Source organism: Myotis daubentonii, chromosome 4, assembly GCF_963259705.1.
Source record: "Myotis daubentonii chromosome 4, mMyoDau2.1, whole genome shotgun sequence".
Classification (NCBI taxonomy): domain Eukaryota; kingdom Metazoa; phylum Chordata; class Mammalia; order Chiroptera; family Vespertilionidae; genus Myotis; species Myotis daubentonii.
The window spans coordinates 32,373,973-32,396,309 of NC_081843.1; positions in this window are offsets into that span (position 1 = coordinate 32,373,973).

Consider the following 22,337-nt stretch of genomic DNA (forward strand, 5'->3'; position numbering starts at 1 on the left):
TGAGGAGCAAGATATACAGAAATGAAGAATTGCGGCTTTGGACTCAAACCTTACTAGCTGTATAACCTTGGGCAAGTCACTAAATTGTGTCTTAGTGTTGCTGGTGGAAGTGGGTTCTTGCATTGTCACAAGGAAATCATCTCAGGAGACCCACAAGGGAGGAGGATATCTGGTAATAAGATTTATTTGTAGCATCAGATGTGAAATCAAAGGAGTGCCCCTCCTGGGTTCCCAGTGTCCCATCTCTGTCTGTCCCACCATGGAAAATTGGGGCAGGAATAGGGCCAATGTCCAGATATCCTGCGCCACTGGTCCAGCATTAGCAGTCACAGTCCCCATGCAGGTAGCTTAGCGCTGTTCCTGAGTGGTTACTGTGGAGAGAGAATGTGCAAATGCACGGGTGAATCACCACGCCAGAGAGAAAGGCTTTGTTCCCTGGGATTATATTATCTTGGGCTTGGGAAGAACCAGGAGCTTTTTCAAAATAACCAATCAATTTCCCAACCTTTCTCGGGCCTCTGATGGGTCCACCCCCTACCCATGGTCGGCAAACTGTGGCTCGTGAGCCACATGCGGCTCTTTGGCCCTATGAGTGTGGCTCTTCCTAAGCCTTAGGAGTACCCTAATTAAGTTAATAACAATGTACCTACCTATATAGTTTAAGTTTAAAAAATTTGGCTCTCAAAAGAAATTTCAATCGTTGTACTGTTGATATTTGGCTCTGTTGACTAATGACTTTGCCGACCACTGGGCTTGGAGGATGGAGTTGGGGTGTGCAAACCACAGGAGGAAATCCATGCTGTCCCAACTGGCAATTGGTCCCTTTCCCAGGATGGACTGACAGGCCTCTGTGGTCACCATCTTGGCTCCTACTGAGCATGTGCTCATCTCCCCCTTTAATGTTCTATCCCTTCCCCCCAATGATCTGTGGGGAACAGACCAGGGTTCCCTGGGGAGTGTGTGAAGCTGTAACTTCCTGGTGAAATAAGCAGGCTCATGCTCCCAGTTGATATGCTTAATAATGTCTGATTCCCTCTACTTCCTTCCTTTATTAATACCTAGCTGCCTACACTAAGAGTAGTTTCCCTGACTACAAAATGAGTGTAATTCCCATCTCCTAAGGCTATTTCAGGGATTAAATGGCACAGTGTTTGGAAAGCGCCACACAGAAGCACCTGCACATAGTGGGTCTCCAAAGGTGGCTGCAGTGACCCACTATGTGAAGGTGGTGACAGTATGGCTCCTGGTGGGGACAAGAAAGCCTGACCCCAAATCACCATGATGAAAGCAAGAATGAGACACATGACTATGGCATAATAAAAAATATATTTGGTCTTTGTTCTTGGTTCCTGGCACCAGTCTTCAAAAATTCTTGGAATTTCTTGAGTGATAGGCATGTCTTTTACTATTTATAACAAGTCTCTTTAGGCTCGTGGCAGAGGGGCCTCTAAACAGCTGCAGGATGGGGACTGGGTTCCAGAAAAACTGATGTGATTAGAGAGTTGAAACTTTCAGCCCCACCCCGACCTCTGAGGAGGGGAGAGGGACTGGAGACTGAGTTTCATCATGTGGCCAATGGTTTCATCAATCATGCCTACATAATGAAAACTCAGTTTAAAACTCTGACACAATGAGGCTGAGGGAGCATCAGCCTCCCATGTGTTGGGAAGATGGCCCACCAGGCGAGGGCATGGAAGCTCTGTGGCCCTCCCACACCCGGCCCCATGTAGCTCTTCCATTTGGCTATTTCTGAGCTGTACCCTTTCTTATAAAACTGTAATCAAATATAGCACCTTCCTGAGTCCTGAGAGTTGTTCTAGGAAATTACCAAACCTAAGGGGAGCTTGTGGGAACCCACAAATGTGTAGTCATCCCGGAAGAAGTGTGGGTAGCTTGGGGAGACCCTAGACTTGCAGCTGGCATCTGAGTTGGGGGGGGGGCAGGCTTGTGGGTTGTGGGATCTGCATAACTGTGTCAGAATTGAATCGAATTATAGGACACTCCGTTGGTTTTGGAGAGTTGGGTGTTTGAGCAGAGTGACATGAATGGGAAGGGGATGAGCTTGGGGAGCGAGTCCAGAGGAGGGGAGGGAAGAGAGCTCCTAGTTGAAGATGCTTGAAGCCTGCTGCTCCTTTCCAGCTTCGGCCTGTCCCACCTGTGCTAAGTCCTGGGAAACAGAGAGACTAGATGAACATGAAGAGGAGACATGGCCAGGGCCAGGGCCAGGAATAATGGGGGAGGGAGCACCTCAGACCCTGCTTGCCCATCCGAAGCTGAGGACACGTCCCCCTGCCTCATTTTCCTGCACCCTCCACAGCCACCCACTGTTCCATCTGCAGACAGTGATTCCGTGACAGAGGGGTGGGGCCCCGGACAGACGAGGAGAGCCAGGCCCGGGAAGATAAATGCCCAGGAGTGGCAGGCGTCCTCCCAGCGGCGTGACGGGGCTCAGGAAGAAGATCTATTCCAGGGAAGATCTGTTCCGTGACAAATTGCCCCCCAGAGTAACACTCCCTTTAAGTGTTAATAGCAGAATCCATAAGAAAAAAGGTTCCTCTGAACAGAGCAGATTCCTCAGGGGCTGCTTTGCTTCCCGCTGGGGAGTTACGGCCCTCCGAGGAGGGCTGTCTTCCCATCAATTGCTGATTGCAGTGAGCACAGGGCCTGAGTTTGACGGAGCAGGACAAACATCTTTCAGCCAGGCAGGCAGGCAACAGGGAAAAGGTCGGGGGGAATGGGAGGAGCCAGGAGCCAAAATGGTGCAGTGAAAAGTGGGGCTGGGAGATGTGGATTTAAAACCCTAACCTATGCTCTGCCGGTTATGTGACCTTAAGCCAGTCAGCCCTTCTCTCTGCTTTGGTCCTCTCAGTGTCCAACTGGGGGTACCGCTATCCACGCCCAGGGTTGCTGGAGGACAAACTAAAGTGATGCATATTAAGATTCCTGGCCTAGAAGGGGTACTATTTTTTTTTTTTTTTTTTTTACTTTTTGCTTTTTTAAAATATGTTTTCATTGGTTTTTAGAGAGAGAAGAGGGGAAGAGATAGAAACATCAATGATGAGAGAGAATCATTTTTTGACTGCCTCCTGCACACACCCCACTAGGGATCGAGCCTGCGACCTGTGGTTCCTGGGTCAATGCTTAACCACTGAGCAACACTGGCCGAACCAGAAGAGGTATTAATGCAGCATCCAACTCAGTGCTGTTCCAACCAACCTCCCACATCAGAAGCTCCGGGAACAATTCTGAGAATACAGATGCCGGGGCCCCAGGGTGGCAGGAAAGCACTGTGCTAATGAGCTGGTCTGCTGACTCACGACACTGCTGCACGCTGATCGGAAATGGTCAGCGAGAGGCCTGGGGGTGGGGGCAGGAAGGGCGGTCTCTCCGTACTGCTAGGTACCTTTTGGTATTCCAGAACAATCACATCTTCTTTACACAGTTTTCTTAGCCATGCTGCCTAGCATATCGGTCTCCATTCTCAAAATGCTTCCACCATATTCGCTGATCTGTGCAAATGTCCAGGCTTGGCCCAGGCTGGAGCACATCAGCACATCAGGAGGTGGGAGAGCTGTTAAAACACAGAGCCCCGGGCCCCACCCCAGAGTGTCAGATGCAGCAGGATTCACATACCTAGCAAGTCCCTGGGGGGTGCCCGGGTGCTGGTCCAGGAAGGCACTGGTCCTCTTGGACAAGGACTGCAGCATCCTCTGTGTCAGCTGAGCCCTGCTCAGAAAGCCCCTCCGCCAGAGCATCCCACCCCCATCCATCTCCACGCCTCTATTTCTCCTATTCAAAGTCCGTTTGGGTTGAAATCCACATGTTTGGGTGTGGTGCCCCCAAATCTACTCTGCTCTTTTCTGGCTGGCTCTTCTTCTGGGGAGGACCTCTTAGGCCCCTCCTGTATCGGCCAGCTTTGGGTGAATAGAAGGCAGGGACTTAGAAGCATGCGTTAGAGGGCTGTACAGATATGCCATTATTACTCCCAGGAGCAGCATAATAAGTGCATCTAGGCAGGGCTCCCTGTGTGCCAGGCCCTTCTCTGTGCGCTCTACACATATTAACTCCTGAATTGTCTTCAGCAAACCGTGAGGCAGAGCCTTCTTAATTCCATTTTACAGATGAGAAGAGGGAGGCACAGAGAAGCTAAGCAACTTGTCAAGTTCACACAGGTCAGAAGTGACTAGACTAGGAATGGAACTCAGTCTGGCTCCAGAAACCAGTCAGCTTTGAAAGGAACAGACCCAAGGCTCCTCCTTGCCTAGTGATCTCAGACCCACGAACACACCACACACATAAGGTGTGAGGTTCCTTTTCCATCTCGACATCTACAGGGGACTAGGCAGCAAAGCAGCGGCCTCTGATCTTCCCTCCATCGTTAGGTGACTGTGACCTTGAGACCAGGGCCACCATGTGCAGTGTGCAGGTTGTTTACTTGCCCACCCAGTGGGCAAGCAGGGGCTGAGATTCAGCTTGCCCTCTGCTCACCAACCCTTGCACCGCGGCACCGGGCTGTGTCTGCCTGGAGGGAACGCCTTTCTCTAATTCCCACAGATGACTGAAGCAATCCTACTTGGATCATTTCCTTTCTCCGGTCTGTTTTCCGCACCTGCAACTACACAATGTTCAGTTGAGATGACCTCCAGGCCCCTTAGAGCTAGGAAAGTCTCCGCCTCGACAATGAATCCCTCACCAAGGGGCCATTCCAAACCATCTTGGCCATCGGCTGCTGTTAAAAGCACTCAAGCTGGCTTTCTTGGACTAAATCCCCAATAATCTGCTCCCTCTCCCTCCTGAGAGCTCCGGCTGAAGCTGTGGATTTGGATCACACAACTTCCTCCTGGCCATTTCTTCCTGGCCTTCATTACTTTGCTCATTGCCGCAGACGCGCACCAACGCCAAGCACACAAAAGCTCCCACTGGCACAGGAAGCAGAAACATCTGCTGGCTTCCTTGGGCAGCTGGCTCTGGGTGTCCGGCGGCAGAGACGTTTGCACTGAATCAGCTCCCGCTCAGATCTGCCCACAGATCTGTGGGCAATAAACCTTCCAGACCGACGGCTGCACTGCAGTAGGAGAGCGTTGGCTGGGCTTCAAAGGCCACTGTGGAAAGTGCAGGAAGAGTGACTTGGCGTGGGAATGCCCCACGAGGCATTATTGCCCTCCCTCCTCCCATCATTGCCAAGCAGCTCCAGTTTCTAGTTAGCACAGCACAGCTTATTTTAGCCGTGTCTTCTTTCCTTCTGTTCTTCCTCAAACATTTACCCAGCACCTCCTCCATGCCAGCCACGGTGGCAGTCTACACAGACCGCCCAGAATCCAGGGCCCGTCCTAGAGGGACCCGCACGGTAGTGGGAGAGAGAGCGATATAACCCAATAGCTGCCATTCAACGGGAGGGCTGATGTCATTTACGCAACCACCAGATAGCGCCCTTGTTGGACACAGTCCCTGGGAGCCTGGTGGATGGATCAGGAAGAACATGGGTTATGGAATCCTCAAAACTGGTTTTAGACACCAGTGCACCATCACCATTTCTCAAACGAAGACACTAATAGGACCTCACACTTCCTGGGCCTTCCTGGCTCATTGCAATTCCCTGCTATCTCCATTACCCGTTGAGAACTACCAGGCCTAACTATCCTCACCCCGTAAGCACTTTTCACCAAGTTTACCAGCAGAGTCCAGACAGAGTTCGCCAGCCACTGAAAAGACTGCCTGTGTGTCCCGTTGCGAGAATGCGACACCATAGAGCCTTTCCAAAGTCTGTGGCCAACTGACCCTGGCATTCCTCTTTGTCATCCTTGACCCCTGCCCAAACGCAAACCTCTCCCTCTACCCCCGCCACCTAGGGCCCTTCTCCTAATGACCCCCCGTCAGGAGTCCTCATGACGAGGAAAACTTTCTCTCCGCACCCCTCAGGGTGATCGCAGAATGCTCCATTTAGAACTTGCCTTAACTCTAATTGAGGGCACAGGATAGAGTTTTAATAACAGAGTGGCCAGTGATCTTGAATGGCCCTAAGAGACCATATAAGATAAGGAGAACTCAGAGGAGCCAGAATTAGTGGAACAGTCAAAAAAGCCAGATTGTGGGTGGGAGCTGAGATAAAGCAAGGAAGTATAAACAGGGATTTTCAGAAGGTTTAAGGGGAGAGGAGACAGGGTGACAGCTGGAGGGGATCAAAGGGCCAGCAGAGGACACAGATGGAGAGTCGCCTTAGAGAGAACTCTGTTTCTTGAGGAATGTTCTCTCTAACCCATGATAACTTAGTCCATTAGTTCATAGACTGGCATATGCTACACATCACACCCTAAAGAGACCTTAGGGACCTGGCCTAGCACACTCACTCTACAGGTGGGGAAACGCAAGCCCAAGAGACCAAGTATCCTGCCAAGGTCATCCAGCACGTGAGAGGCAAAACCAAGGATGGATCCCCTGTCTTCTCGTCCTCCGAACTTGGTTATGCTCCCTGTGCCATGCAAATAAAATAAATCATGTGTGTCTAGGGGTGTCATAAACACGGAAAGGTGTGCCAAGAGTCTGTTTACACAATGACTTGGGGGAGAATTCATCCTGGGAGAGGAATGACCTCAGGACAACAAGCTTGAGTCCTCAGAAGGAAGGCATAACTCAGAGTGTGCACGGCAGCAGTGCCACGCCCCCCGCTGGTCCCTCAAACTCATGTCCAAGTCCTTTGAAGATAAAGAAGTTCTCAATAAACCCAAATGAGTTATTTCTGTAAAATTCTGCTATGACCTTGGAATGCAAGCCACACCTTGGGGAGGACAGTCTAGTTGAAGGTCATGCAGAAATTAGGGGGCTTTCCCCACTGCCAAGCCACATAGCATTTCACAATGGACAGCCACTGCTCTGGGCCATGAGGGTATTTTGCTATGACAGCCCTAGCAAATAGTAAGTTGGCCATGTTGCCTTCGAGTGGCTTTCTATTCCAAGTCATAAATAAAAAACAGCTGTTCACAAAGGACCTCTATTCCCTCCCCTTCTCTAGGTCCCAGAATGGAAGCATTGATTTCTCTGCTGGCATTTTCATGCTTGATGGTATACAACATGCTCCACCTCTCTAAATATCTGGTCTGAGACAAGGAATGCTGGGCCAGATACATGAAGGTCCCTCAAAAAGTCTCTCTTCACTCCCATCCCACCCTAGCCCACCATAGTCATGCATTTAGCCAGCCAGACCCACCTGTCTGCTCCACCTGCTGTAAGCTCCGCCTGAACCAGGTAAACTAAACTCCCAAACTTCCTTCTTCCCTTCTGCATCTCCTAAGACTCTGTCACATTCTGAATTCCCTCCGGGAGTCTAAGTAGGAAGGATCAAGGGCAATTCAGCAGAAAATCTGCAAGGGGTTCTCTAAATGTTGATGAAGCCGTGGTTTATCCACAGTGTTGAACTTTGATTTATCATCATGTCAATATCAGAGCAAGTGAAAGGCACTTTCCTAAAGCATGACCGCGGCCTTTAAGTGGGGTGAAATCATTTCCCTTGTGCCAGGGCGATGAAACGCCACTTATGATCTGCAGTCCAAGAGGAAACCCTCAGCAGGTGAAGAGCATTAATACAAAGTAAGGTTCTTTCATATCCCACTGAGCAAACCACTTCACAGCCATTAACATGCCTGTGTTTAGCCCAGGAGTGGGGAGCATCCAGCCCGCGCTCCATATAATCATTCGGCCTGGCCCTGCCACGGTATTAGGGGTGGGTTAATTAAATGTTTGACCAAATATAGCAGGCTACTTTTTAAGTTGATAATTTTGTACAGCCTGAGAATGATGTTAGAAATATTCAATTGGCAGTTGTCAGAGAAAAGGTTCCCGCCCTCCCCTCCCCGCCCCCCCCGCCATCCCCACCCCCTGATTTAGACAAACTCCCTTCCATTCAGGGAAGTGGCTTTCAGCGGGTGGGTGGGAGAAATTGTGAGATGAACCACCCAGGCAGGTCCTTCTTCCAGGGAGCCCTTGCTGCCCAGCTGAGAGGCTGTGGTCAGCTGGCAGCCTACAGCTAGGCATTCCCTCAAGGTCAGGCCCTTCCCAGGGAGCCCAGACCCAGGGACTAAGTAAGGCAGAGATAGGCCGGGCCATATTGGCCCAACAAGGGGCAATTCTAAATGGCGATGCTTTGTCCGAAGTCCCCCCCGGAGCCATCACCATTCAACTTCTTGTGCCCAGAGCTGCATCTCCCCTCTGCTTCCACAGCTGTGATCCCTAATAAGCCTCTTGCACCCCAAATTCCATCTCAGCATCTGCTCTTGTAGCATGAAACAGGTTGAGTGAAGATGCCATAAAGAAGCTGGGAGCCATGGCAGAGCCACAGCTGGTCCTCGTACAGGGGAGCTTGCAGGGGCGGTGAGCCGGATCTGCCCTGGAGGAGTTACCATTCTGCCAAAACTTGCATGACACCAAGAAATGCAGGAAACGATGGGCTGTGCCGGAGAACTAGAGAGGAAGTCTGGGCCTCAGGTGCTGTGGGCCATCCCCTCAGATGTTGGGAACGAGAAGGAGGAAGGACACATTGGAATTGCAAGAAGAGGATCTGGTTGGGAGAGGAAGGAGGTGAATCAGTTCTGACTGTATTAATTCCAGTGGGATCTGGAGAGGAGGGGAGAGGGAGGAGTGAAAGTCTAGGAAGTGGGGGATGAAGGCGTGTGGAACTCTGAGCAGCACTCTGTCTGGAGATCTGGGAGGCATTCGTATTTTGATGATGCAATTAGGAGCACCGGAATACAGGAGCCAGCCCTGGGAGTATGCAGAGCAAGAAAAGGGGTGGGCACCAAGAGTAAGGACTAATTGGGTCCAACCATGAGGCTAAGGGAAAGAAATTCCTGTGGGTGGAGGTGGTCATCCAAGAGTTCCCCAAAGAGAGGGGTCTTGAGATGAGCCTGGAGGGACAGGTAGTCAGAGGCCACATTTAAATCATAATGGAGAAGGTGTGGCCAAGAGGAGAGCATGGGAGTTCTGGAGATGGATGGTGGTGATGGTAACACATTATGATTGTATTTAATACCACTGAACTCTACACTGAAAATGGTTATGATAGTAAATTTTGTGTTTGTGAGTCTTTACCACAATTTAAAAATTGGTTAAAAAAATAGCTGATAATACATGGCATGATACAATGAAACAAACATAGGCAAAATGAGCTTTGTGACCTTAGACAAAGACGCTGGGAGGCTAAGGAAAACATTGGATATCATAGCATTTTTTAAAAATTCTGAGTGGTCCAAATCTCCAAGCTGCAATTACAACCCAGCTCTTCACTGTCTCAAAGATTAAGCTAAGAAATACAGAGCATTTCAAAATGGAGTTCAAGAATTACGGGAATAAATTGCCATTCTTAAATTGATACAACTTTTCCCAAGTCAAAGGCATGAATGGGAATTCTGGAGTTCCAAGAAAATCATTACAAAACCCTTAATTTCTGGCCTATCAGATGCTCAGCAGGAAACAGGGATCGGGCTCTGTTCCTTTTGTGAGCTGCCTTTCACGGGAGACCTGGAAAACAATGGCCAGAATCTGTGATATTTGGCGCTAGTTCAAAATCTTAAGAAGCATTTCTCCTATAAAGACAAAGTTGCAGGAAACGTTTCCTTCCTTCAAAACAAAAGTACTAGCCAACAGTTATTGTTTAAGTGATCTTTTTGAAGGTGTTCCAGTTAAAGAATAGGCACTGAAGCATATTAAACAATGGATTTTTCATGTAAAAAAAAATTAAAGGTGAGAATGAAAGTCACAGGAGAGAAAAAGATATTCAGTGGTGTCAGCCACTCGCCGCTCTGTGTCCTTGGACCTCATATCACCAAGCCTGCTCTTCATCTATAAAGTAAAGCCACAGCTGCCTCCCTCGCAAATTGTTGTAGGATTCAAGAGGATGTTAGGAAAACACTTGACACAGTGCCTCCCACTCGGTAGGTTCTGAACAAGTCATAACTATTTTTATGATGGAAGAAACCTTGCATTTTAATATGCAACGCCATATGCAGTGGCGCCCTTTTTTTTTTTTTAATATATTTTTATTGATTTCAGAGAGGAAGGGAGAGGGAGAGAGAAATAGAAACACCAATGATGAGAATCATTAATCGGCTGCCTCCTGCACGCCCCCTACTGGGGATCAAGCCCGCAACCCCGGGCATGTGCCCTTGACTGGAATTGAACCTGGGACCCTTCAGTCCACAGTCTGACCCTCTATCCACTGAGCCAAACCAGCTAGGGCATGGCTTCCTTTTAAAAATCGTTTTCCGGAAACAGAACTATTACTCACCAGAGGAAACCTTTTGGGCTGGTGACCTGTCAAATGCACTGCAGAAGTTTGGAGGACCATGATCTGATCTGTGATACACGCAGACAGGTGTACTCAGCAACGGCAGCATGAAGGGACTGCTCCCAGGGGACTGTCTTACAAACACCACCCACTGCCCGCAGCCTGCAGAGGACACCTGCTGTCTCAGAAGGCAAGTTCTATGTTACTCTGTGGTGTGGAAGGGCTTGAACTGCCAAATGCCTCGTTTTTGTATTTCATTCTGTCCCCAAGATAACCTTGCTGAATAATTAATATCCTCTTCATTTTTACAGCTGAGGAAATTGAAGCTCAGAACCTTGCCCAAGGTCACACAGCAGTAAGTGGAGGGACCCGGATTTGAACTCACCTGTCTGAAGCTGGGGTTCTGAGTATTCTGCTCCATTGCACGGCCTTGCACTGTCTTCCACTTGTCTTGAAATGACCTCACTGCTCTGCATCCCTTCTCTAACTTGCTTGCTTTGCTTCTCAGAAACACACTGACTACCCAGGGAGGGAAATAAAGAAGAGAGGAGAGAGCAAAGGAGGGGAGGGAGAGGAGAGGAGGGAGGTCCAAGGGAGGGAGGAAGGGGAAGGAAGCAGAGAGGAGGGAAGAGGAATACCCACCCAAGGCTAAGTTGTCCTCTGAAAAACACACCTGGGTAACTGACAACAGGCTTGGTTAGTTTGATTTGGGGGAAATCTGAGCATGTTTAGCTCTGTTCCGGCTCTGTTAGAAGACGCCAAGGCCAGGGCCCAAGAAGGCTCTCTGCCTTCCTGTTCTTGGTGAAGGGAGGGCGGCCACCACCACCTCGAGCTGCCGCCCAGATCGTTCTGTCTGATTCACCTTGCCTGTCTCCTCCCTTACTCCCCAGAGGCCCCTTTAGCCCACAAATGTCTTTCTGGGAAATCTCATTTCGCACCCTGGCAGCACGCTCAATTCCTCCTGTCAGGTCCTGCAGGCAGCCCTATAAATAAGGCCCAAGTTCTTTATTGCTGGAGTCAGCAGAAGGCTTGCACACAGGATGTCCTCATCACAATACAGCCGTATTTTCATAAAACCTGTGCTCAGAGCTTTGTATGAGGCGGGACGTGGCCGGGGAGTGTACAACAACAGGCCTCTCTTTGCAACTATGGCCCCCCTCCCTTTGGAAGGTCTCAGGCCAGCCCAGTAGTCTAGAAACTTAAAAAAAAAAAGAGTACAGTGACTTTACCCACCTTCAGACTGAGGGTACAATGCCTGATGATTGGCAGGGACTTCTCCGACAGGGCTTGCCTTGTCTCCTGGTGAGCCAGGCCCTGCAGCAGTGTTCTGGTTTAAGCTGGACCACTGACCCAGCCAAACTCATTCTCAATCTCCCACCTTCTCTGGCTCAGGACCATCTTCCCACCCACTTCCAAGGATGTAGGCAAAGTACCCGTGAATTCTTCATCTATTCATCTATTCAAGGTCTCAGGTCAAGAGTCCAGTTCCCCAGTCTCTACTGTACCGGTGGAGCAGGACCTGGGCTGTGCAGGACAAGCAGAGCAGAAAGAGGGGCGGATGTGCAGGTGGCGGATGCCAGGGCAGGAGGGAGATGTGTGAGCTGGAGGCAAGGTGTCCTCAAGATGAGAAGTCTGTGCAGGCACTGCTAGTGTTCACCAGTTCATCCAGTTCTCCTTCCCAGGAACAGGGGTAGCCACACTTCCCAGTCCCCTGAAGGGAACCAGGACCATATGCTAGGAACCAATTTAGCCAGTGAGTTTGCTTTCAGGTCAAAACATAGAAAAGCTGCCCTAACTGGTTTGGCTCAGTGGATAGAGCATCGGTTCGTGGACTGAAGGGTCCCAGGTTTGATTCTGGTCCAGGGCATATACCTTGGTTGCAGGCTCCATCCCCCATAGAGGGTGTGCAGGAGATGGCTGATAGGTGATTCTCTCTCATCGATGTTTCTATCTCTCTATCCTCTCCCTTTCTTTCTCTAAAAAATCAATTAACATATTTAAAAAAAAAACAACATGGAAAAGCCAGCACATGGTCATACAGTTGTCTCCCTGCTCCCACTCCCATCACTGGATTCTAAAGGAGCCTTATGTTAAGATGGAACCATGAGATCAAAGGAACTGGGATCACTAAATCACCACACGGAGAAGAGTTGACTTGAAGGGCTGCACAATCCTCAGTAAACTGAGTGTGAGCAAGAACTAAATCTCTGGGGGTTAAGTTGGGGTTGTTCAATTTGGTTGCCACGGAACATAACCTAATCTAACCCATTTTGACTGATACTGTCATTCCATGTATGACCTGACCTCTCCTGTGAAGTGGGCAGCTGGGAGCCAAGCACCCGCCCTCTGATAGAGAATGGGCCCACCTGTGTATCACATCTTTAGAATCAGAGACTAAGAGTGAACATGGAGAAAAGCCTTGGTCAAATAACACCTCACCAAGCTTCCTTGTGAATCTGAGGGTACATCTTAACTGACGTCCTTTCCCAGGGCTGGGCCCACTGTGGTGTCTGAGACTAGATGTTGGTTGTGCAGCAGTTATATTACAAAGCAGGGACCAACCAACATTGGAACCTGGTCATCTTTTCTGCACTCTTCTCTGGATGAAGAACTCAGGGTCCTTGAATCGGGTCCCAGGGAGAAGCAGAGAGAACCAACCCCCCTCCCCCTCGTGGGCACTAGGTGTGTGTCTCAAAGACATTACCACCTGTAACCTTCACAGAAGCCCTTTGAGTGGGGGCAGGGGCTCCTCATTTTAGAGAGGAAGAAACTGAGGCTCAGAAAGGCCACTTGTCCCAGCGCACACAAGCTGAGAGTGGCAGAGCTGGCTTTGGAACTCAGTCTGTCAGGCCAACCTAAAAGGCACAAATGTCTTGACACACGGGTGTTAACAGGTTCGTCACAGTTCTGTTTCTTACCCAATGTCATGGACAGTCTCAGGGCCCTGTAAATAAGGATAGCTCCTAGGCTCTCAGCTCTGCACATAGGCAGACTTTGGATGGCCTCTCCTTCGCCGAGGTAAAGAAGTTTACAGTGCTAGGAATAAAAATCCCTAGAAGAAACCACTGCCTTTCTCCCAGCACAGCTGAGATTCTGAGGAAAAGGTCTCCATCCTCTTTTCAACCCCTCTTGTGTATAAGAGTAAGAGAAGGCACAGCAGGAAAATAAACAAGAGAGACTCCATATGAAGCATCCTATATAATAAAAGGCTAATATGCAAATTGACCGAACAGTGGAACAACCGGTAGCTATGATGTGCACTGACCACCAGGGGGCAGATGCTCAATGCAGAGGCTGCCCCCCGGTGGTCAGTATACTCCCATAAGGGTAGTGCCACTCAGCCAGAAGCCCTGAGCCAGGCTCACAGCTGGCAAGCAGAGCAGTGGTGACAGGAGCCTCTCCCACCCCTGCAGCAGCACTAAGAATGTCTGACTGAGGCTTAGGCCCACTCCCCCTGGGGGGCGCGGTCCTAAGCCTTCAGTTGGACATCGCTCAAGGGCTCCTGGACTGCCAGAGGGCACAGGCCAGGCTGAGGGAACCCACCGAGTGCACGAATTTCGTGCACCAGGCCTCTAGTAAAGAAATAACAAAGAAAGATGAAGAAAAGGAAAACATTGCAAGAAAGGATGCACAGGAAATCGGTCAGCATCCTAGGGAAGGATTATTGTGCAGTGTCTGGTCTAGTTCGGTGATTTACCAAAAGGACATGTTTGCCTGAGCAGATTGACAGCTTCCTTCCCTCCCACCAGTATTGCCTAATAAGTTTCAGCCCTGTCTGTCATGAGTGAGAGGACATTCGCTAACTCAAGCTGGTTTGGATTCCAGCCCCGTGGATGGGGTCCAGAATGTCTGGACAGAGTCCATGGCCCTGGCTGCCAAGCTCCAGCAGGAGCGCGGGCTCCCAGGTTACAGGGAGGCAGAGGCCCCCAGGGTCTGAGCGCAGCTGGAAAGGGGACTGATCTGAGGGCTTGGAATCAGAAGGAAACTGAGCTTCAATGTCTTCATTTGGGTCCCCTAGAGGCAGAGTCTGAGACTGGGATTGGAATGCAAATAGCTTATTTAAGAGGCGATCTTGGGAAACTCTGGTACGAGAATGGGGAAGCAAGACAGGGAAGGAAAGGCCAATGATAAGGCGGAGTAAGTGAGCCAGTAGCAGGGTGGGTGACAGAGTGGAACCCTGCGGGACCTCTGGGAGACGTAATACTGTAGGACTACCTGAGGGGGACGAAGCTGAGCCACCGTTCCCTGTGACTCCCACCTCCACTGGTGACGGCTGCTGTAGCGGGGTCAGGGGGGTCTCCAGCACTTAGGGCCTGACCAGAGAAAGCCTTCAGGCAATATCTCAATTGAAAAATCCTATATAATAAAAGAGAAAAATGGTAATTGGCGTACGACGATACCCTTTTCATTGGCTAATCAGGGCTATATGCAAATTAACTGCCAACTAAGATTGGCAGTTAACTGCCAACATAGGCGCAATGCTGGGAGGCGAAAGGGGAAGGAGGGAAGAAGCTGCCTGCCGCTAACTGCAATCGGAAACCCAGGCGGCAGCCACGAGCCAGAGAACCGAGCTGCCTTTGCTCGGAGAAGCCAGGCCTCCTTTGCCAGCTTCTGTGATAAGAGAACCTGGCTGCCTTTGCCGGCCCTGGGCCAGTAATGGGAGAAGCTGGGTGGGGCAGGGAAGAGGCGGATGTCTGCCTGGCTTCTCAGATCACTGATCACCAGTGATGGGAGAACACCCAGAGGCGGGGCCAGAGGCCAGGCTGCATAGCTGCCTGGGGACACCATCTGGACCCCAGGGGCGACGCAGCCAGGCCCCAGAAGGAGACCCAGGGCCAGGGGCTAAGTTGCAGCTGTGGTACGCAATCCAGTGCCTGGGCTGAGGAGACCCAGAAGGAGACCCAGGCGCCGGGGCTGTTTTTGCCGCTGGGGCACGCAATCTGGTGCCCAGGCTGAGGAGACCCAGGGCCCGGGGCTGCGTCGCAGCTGGGGCACGCCATCCGGTCCGGGGGCGATACAGCCAGGCCCCAGAAGGAGACCCAGGCACCAGGGCTGTATCGCTGCTGGGGCACACGATCCAGTACCTGGGCTGAGGAGACCCAGAAGGAGACCCAGAAAGAGACCCAGGGGCCTCGCAAGAAGAGAGTCTCCATGGTCAGATGGCGTGGTATCGGGACAGGAATAAAGACCCGAGGTGACTCAGATGCCTGGCCACAGGGTTAGACCAGCCAGCAGGGCCTTTCAGTTGGGACTGGGGTGGGGGTGGGGCGAGGGAGACAAGCCGGAAATAGAGAACTACAACTCCCAGGAGGCTTAGCGGCCAGGGCCTGGGTGCCTGGCTGTGAAATCGGATGGGCTGTAGTTTCGAAAGCCACTTTAAACTAGAGGCTTGCAAGGTTGGAAGTTCTGCGTTGGGAGCCAGGGAGAAATGGAGCTGGAGCAGAGAGAGGGGTCCATGGCAGCTGTGGGCTTTGAGGAGTTCTCAGCACCTCCCGGCTGGGAGCTGGCGCTGCCTCCGCTGTTCGGTGGTCACATCCTGGAGAGCGAGCTTGAGACCGAAGTGGAGTTCGTGTCGGGGGTCTGGGCAGCTCCAGCCTCCAGGAGCGAGACGAAGAGGAGGAGGCAGCCTGAGGCCAGCAAGGGCAGCGCCAACAGGAACTCAATCGCAGGAAGTACCAGGGGCTGGATCGGCGCTGCAGGGAGATTGAGCGGGCGAAGGAGCGGGTCCTGAACAGGCTCCATCAGATATAGAGGATAACATGGAGACTCCAGCAGGAGCGGAGGTTCCTCATGAAGGTGCTGGACTCCTACGGTGACAACTACCGGGCCAGCCAGTTCACCATCTTACTGGAGGACGAGGGCAGCCAGGGCAGAGACGCCCCCAACCCAGGCAACACTGAGAACGAGCCTCCAGAGAAAGAGGGGCTGTCCCCGCCCAGGAGGACGCCAGGGCCCATAGAAGCCAGCAGCCCGGCCCCTGGCGAGGGGCCCAGCAGTTGGAAGAGGCGGCGAGTGCCATAGGAAGGGCACTGGGCAGGAGTCCCGCTGACTCCGGAGCTGGCCCCCGTGCAGATAAAGGTGGAGGAAGACTTTGGCTTCTAAGCCCTCGAGGCTCTGGACTTAAGTTGGGTTTCTCGGGGGCCAGACAAGCTGCTGCCCTACCCCACCCTAGCCAGCTCCCCCTTTGACTGACCCCCCAATAAATGGACCCGATGCAAAAAAAAAAAAAAAAGCTTATAGAGGCATGTTTATAGGATCAAATAGTATAAATATAGATGTAACAGGACAATAAAAAGAGAACCTGGCTATGATGATAACCTGAATGCTGCCTCTGTGTCATTCCTTCTTTGGGAACCCCTGGACCTGCTGGGGCTGGACCCCAAGATTCCTCTTCTTATAAGGACTTCAGTGAGATGGGCTAAGGGTCCCACTGGAACTGCCACAATTTAATGTAATCCCCTCTTTGAAGATCTTATCTCCATATACAGGTACATTCTGAGGTTCTGGGGATTAGGATTTTAACATACATTTTGTTGATTACCCAAATCAGCCCCTAACAACCAGCATGTTTCAGAAAGTAGATTCCTACAGGGTTATTTACCAAACATTCAGAAGTATTTTTAAAAGAGCTAAGCCCCTCGCCCACCCTGTAGGCCCCTCCCAGCGAAGAGCAAAGGCCTGGGTTCCGGGCACCGGAGGAAAACTGGTGCCAGCAGCCAGGGAAGGGGCCCCCAAGGGGCCCCAGATTGCGAGAGGGCACAGGGTGGGCTGAGGGACCCACCCGAGTGCACAAATTTTTGTGCACCGGGCCTCTAGTGTTTTAATAAAAAAATAAGGAAGTCAGGGTGAGCATCAGGTTTGAAATGAGCAGCCATAACAGAGAAAATGCCACAAGTCACCATCCAGAGGGCAATGGGACACACATCAGTTAGGACTGAGAGCTGGGGAGGACGGGGCAGCACTGGGGGCTGCTGTGGGGGGGGGGGGGGGCCTAACTGTGTGCAGTCAAGGCGATCAGCATCTGTCCTTCTGGGACTCCTAAGGCTGTAAGTGGCAGGTCCCAGGCCCCAGCACTCGCCTGTACAGGCTTATCATCTAGTGATCAGATAGGTCACTTGCACTAATAATTCAATGATATAAGAGGGTCCACAGAGCACAGGCCCTGGGGTTAAGGCTCAGATTTCCTCCCTGCCATTTGCTCGCTGTGGGACATCAGGCAAGCCCCTTCTCCCAAATCAGCCTCTGTCCCCAGATACGTATAATGAGAGGAATGAACCCTGCAGGAATCAGAGAGCCCCAGCCCAGTCCCAGCACACACGCCTCAGACAATGTACATGCCACCTCACACGCTGCCCATGAGAGTAAACACTGGTTCCACCACTTTGCAAAACTGTCAGACAGCATCTATTACAACTAAAAACACTCCTACCCTATGACCCAGCATTCTACTCCTAGAGACCCAACAGAAATGACCACACGTGTCCACAAGAGAGCTATATACCAACTGTATTCACCAGAAGCAAATAGGAGAAACAGCCAATGTCCCTTCACAGGAAATGTGATATATTCGTGCACAAGAATATGCTACCCACAGCAACGTGGGCGAATAGCAAGGAATAGTCGTTCTGTGTGTATTGAGATTTCTAGAGAGTGTGAGGTTTTCAAGTCCAGGGACCAGGCATTATTCATCGCTATACCCAGCACCCTGTACAGAATAGGTGCCCACTAAACGGTTTTTTGAATCAACAAATGTGTGTGTGTGTGTGTGTGTGTGTGCACGCCTACATCCAAAGCTGCCTGATAATTAAGCAAGATGACTGCCAGCTGCCACCATGGCCTGGGTCTGGGGAAGGGCCACAGCTGGTTACGCATCCAGTAAGCCAACATGAGGAGTGTTTAATAAGCTCACCCCATCCCAGCCAGCCTCTGGCAGCTGGAGAGCCCTCATTAACCCCACACACCGCGGTGGCTAAGGGGCCTCGGGGGTGCACTTCTCCAGGGCAAGAAGGCTCCCTTGTTCCTTCACTTCTCCATTAAGTTCATGACTCTCTAAGCTCTAATTCACCCAGCAATCGCTAGAGGTTGATCCGGCTTGTAACAGATTTGTTCACGGATCAAAGTCATCTGACAGAGCATCTGGAGGCTGACCCGGGCACAGCATGCGGCTCCGAGTGTCTGCACTCAGCCTGCATCCAGGCAGATGGGGGAGCAGAGAGAGCGCCTGCAGGAAGCCCGATGACCCCGCTCACCTCAGCACCGCCAGGCATTGCGCTTGGACCTCTGCTGAAGCCCTTTCCACACGGCGCCCCAACTCACACAGTGACAGAAGCGAGATTTATTCACAGGTGAGCTTTCCTCCGCCTTCCCCATCTCACTGCCTCTCCCTCATCCTGCTAAAAATATCTCATTGTCATCTGGTTCTGGGATACTTGTGATGGCAACCGAAAGAACCTAAATTGATGTACGTGATGAAAAGCTGTGAGAAGCCAGGTGGGGGAGCAGGACACACACACCAGGACTGAGGAGGAGGGAGCGTGGACCTAGCAGGTTCTGGAACTGCTGTGGCAAATGGAAATGGGGGGGGGGGGGTTCAAAAAGCATGAGTACAGATTATAAATGGGGGCCTCACTGGTGTTCTTCAAGACACCTACATTACCATTTCTTGTCATTACCACAGAAGGGACTAGATTCTACGTAGAGCCTCAGTCACGGGAACCCCTGCTTCCGCTTTCACTGGATGGTTACTGGCGTCACTGACTTATTCTCACACTGGACAGTGAGTCTCCTCCCAATAACGAACCAAGTCCCACCTGCTTATCCCTGAGGGGGGTGGGGGCAGGGCAGGATGGGGTGTGTCCAGGGGCAGGGCCTGAGGCATGCCTGACAACTAGTCCCATGTCTACCTGCTACGTGGGAGTCAGCAGGAGGACAAAAAGCCCACCTGGCCCCCTGACGGAAGCCTACAGCCTCCTTGGGATTGTCAAATAGAAACAAACCCAGGCTTACTAGGGACAGACTTCATTCCGAAGGATCAGCGCGGGAAGGGCTATTGCAACGGGAGGGAAGGGAGCTGTGGCAAAAGAGAACTCTCTGACCACAAGGTCTGCCAGCATCTCAAGAGTAGGGCAAAATGAGCTTTTCTTGTATAGGAAGGAATAAGCCAGGCTAGAAAGAACATGTGTGGGGAGGTGGGATGAAAGGGCAGATCAGAGAACGTTGACCCTGAAGCCAGCCCATTCTCGGGGGGCTGCCTGCTGCCAAAAATCAGAGGCCTGGGGGAAGGAGAGAGGCTTAACCAAAATTTGTTTCACGAGCATTGTGTTTGGATTGATCAGTGGAGACAGCATTTCAGCTGATCATTTACGAGGCCAAAATGGAAATTTGGAGGGTCTGTGCCTGGCCTTGTCAGTGGTCAGGAAGCACAGGCCGCAGCAGAGCCGGTCTGGCAGGGATGGCTGCGCTCAGGACAGGCCTCCAGTCCAATGAGGGACGCCCCACAGTGCTTACAAAGACAGATGGGCCCAGGCTTCACTCCACTCAGCCCAACCTTCCTTTCCAACACCCTTCTCAGGCCACGCTCCAGCCCTCCAGCCCGCTAGCAGGTGACACACTCTGCCTCATTTCCTACCTTCTGGGTTCCCTTCCCCTTTTATGACTCCTCGCAGAAGCTTTGATAGCTTCCTCCAACCCAAGGATGAGACGCTGGGCCACTTGTCTCAAGTCTTTCCTGGAGAAAAACCTATTCTTGCTGTCAAAGCTTTGCCAAAGCTCAATCACAAGCTGGTGGATTGTTCTAACTTGCACAGGGCCAAGCCTGGCGAGGCTTGCAATCTGCTCTCTGTTGGTCTTTTGTATAAATAGCTGAGTCACTAATTTCTATCTCAAGATGTAAATAATTCAAATTTTCATATTTTAAAGACCATGAAATACTGCTATTTTGCTAACGATTACCAGTATTTCACCTCATAGGATGGCTACTATAAAAAAAAATAATAACCACACAAAAAAGAAAATTGGGACCCTTGTGCCCTGCCAGTGGAAATGTAAAATGGTTCAGCCACTATGGAAAGCACTATGGTGATTCCTCAAAAAATTAAAAATAGAATTACCATATGATCCAGCAATTCCACTTCTGGGTATATATCCAAATGAATTGAAGGCAAGATCTCAGAGATCCTTTCACAGCCATGTCTGTAGTAACATTATGCACAATTGACAAGAGGTGGAAGCACCCCTAGCACCCATCAGCCAATGAGTGGACTCACAAAATGTGCCATGAGGGAAACCCTGCCACACACTGCAACATGGATGAACCGTGAGGGCATTATGCTAAGTGAAACAAGGCAGTCACAAAAAGACAAACACCATATGATTCCACTTGTATGAGCCATCTACTTTAGATAGTCAAGTTTGTAGAATCAAAAAGTGGTATAATAGTTACCAGGGACTGGGAAAGGGGGAGAAATGGGTGTTGTTATTTAATGGGTATTGAGGTTTAGTAGTTTCACAAGATAAAAAAGTTCTGGAGATCCGTTGCACAACAACAGAATTTATATAACCCTACAAAACTGTATACTTAAAAATCCTAAGGTATGCCCTAACCCAGCCGTAGGCAAACTACGGCCCGTTTGAAATGAATAAAACTATTGAAATAAAAGACCGTACCCTTTTATGTAATGATGTTTACTTTGAATTTATATTAGTTCACACAAACACTCCATCCATGCTTTTGTTCCGGCCCTCCGGTCCAGTTTAAGAACCCATTGTGGCCCTCGAGTCAAAAAGTTTGCCCACCTCTGCCGGTTTAGCTCTGTGGATAGAGCGTCAGCCTGTGGACTGAAGGGTCCCAGGTTCAATTCCGGTCAAGGGTATGTACCTACTGCACACCAGTAGTGGGTGTGCAGGAGGCAGCTGATCGATGTTTCTCTCTCATTGATGTTTCTAACTATCTCTCTCCCTTCCTCTCTGTAAAAAAATCAATAAAATATATTTTAAAAAATAGTTCTAGATATTTGCCTGGAAACATAGGCCTTTAAAAAAAATCCTTAAGGTAGTAAATTCTATGTTATGTGTTTTTTACCTCAATTTAAAACTTTTTTAAATTTTTTAGTTACCAGTATTTCATCCCTGTAGAACAGCATAGTATACCAGAAGGCCAGAGCCCTGGAAACCAGTTGAGTGATCATTCTCTGAGATAGTGATGATGCTGCCTCAGGAGTGTTGCTGCTGTCTCAGGGGGAGCAGCGCGCCATCTGGGTTCTAGGGTGTAGACCGCCTCCATCCTCTGGTACTGTGGCCCACATCCACCTCTACAGCAACCTTGTGCGAATTAGGAAAGGGCTTTCCTTCTCAGTAGACCCAGCACTATCTACACATCGTCTGGTGATAGAAGGTAACTTTATACAAAGATATGGGCACCCCTTCCTCTGTGTAGAAGCAGGCCTGTGGCACGATGCATGACTTGGCCAGCAATTTGTATACATGAATTCAGCCCCACCCACCCTCCTGCCAATTGCCTTTGTTCAGTACAGAAATCACATAACCAGATGTGGCAGGCCTACCCATGCCTTCCTCCAGCCAACACCTCCAGAGTCTGACCTGCCTCCCCAGGGCCTATCCACCCAACGAGTAATTTCCTGCTTGGCCTTTCTTGGGTCTCTGCTGCCCCTCACCTGGCATTTCCTCCTGTTAAATCCTTTGGTTCAAAGTGTCTGGCCCCTTAGGAAGTCCACTCCCACCCTGATCCCGCCACCACCACTATCACCATTTAAATTTCTTCCACAGCTTGTAGGGTTTGGAGGAAAAGAAGCAAAGTATTTACATTCAAGCCCAAGGTACAGAAGTTCAAGTCCATTTGCTTTCCCACCCAGGCCTTCCCTGTCTTCAGGGATTTTCCTCCTTAGGGAGCACTTGGAAAGGATGAAATGGTTTCCCTCCTCCCAGCAGCCCCCCATCCACACAGGCACCAGTCTTGTTGGAAAATGTCTCATTCCCCACACTTCACTTGGTACTTCTTATGCTGTATAAAATGCGTATAGCAACAAAAATGGAGACCCATCTC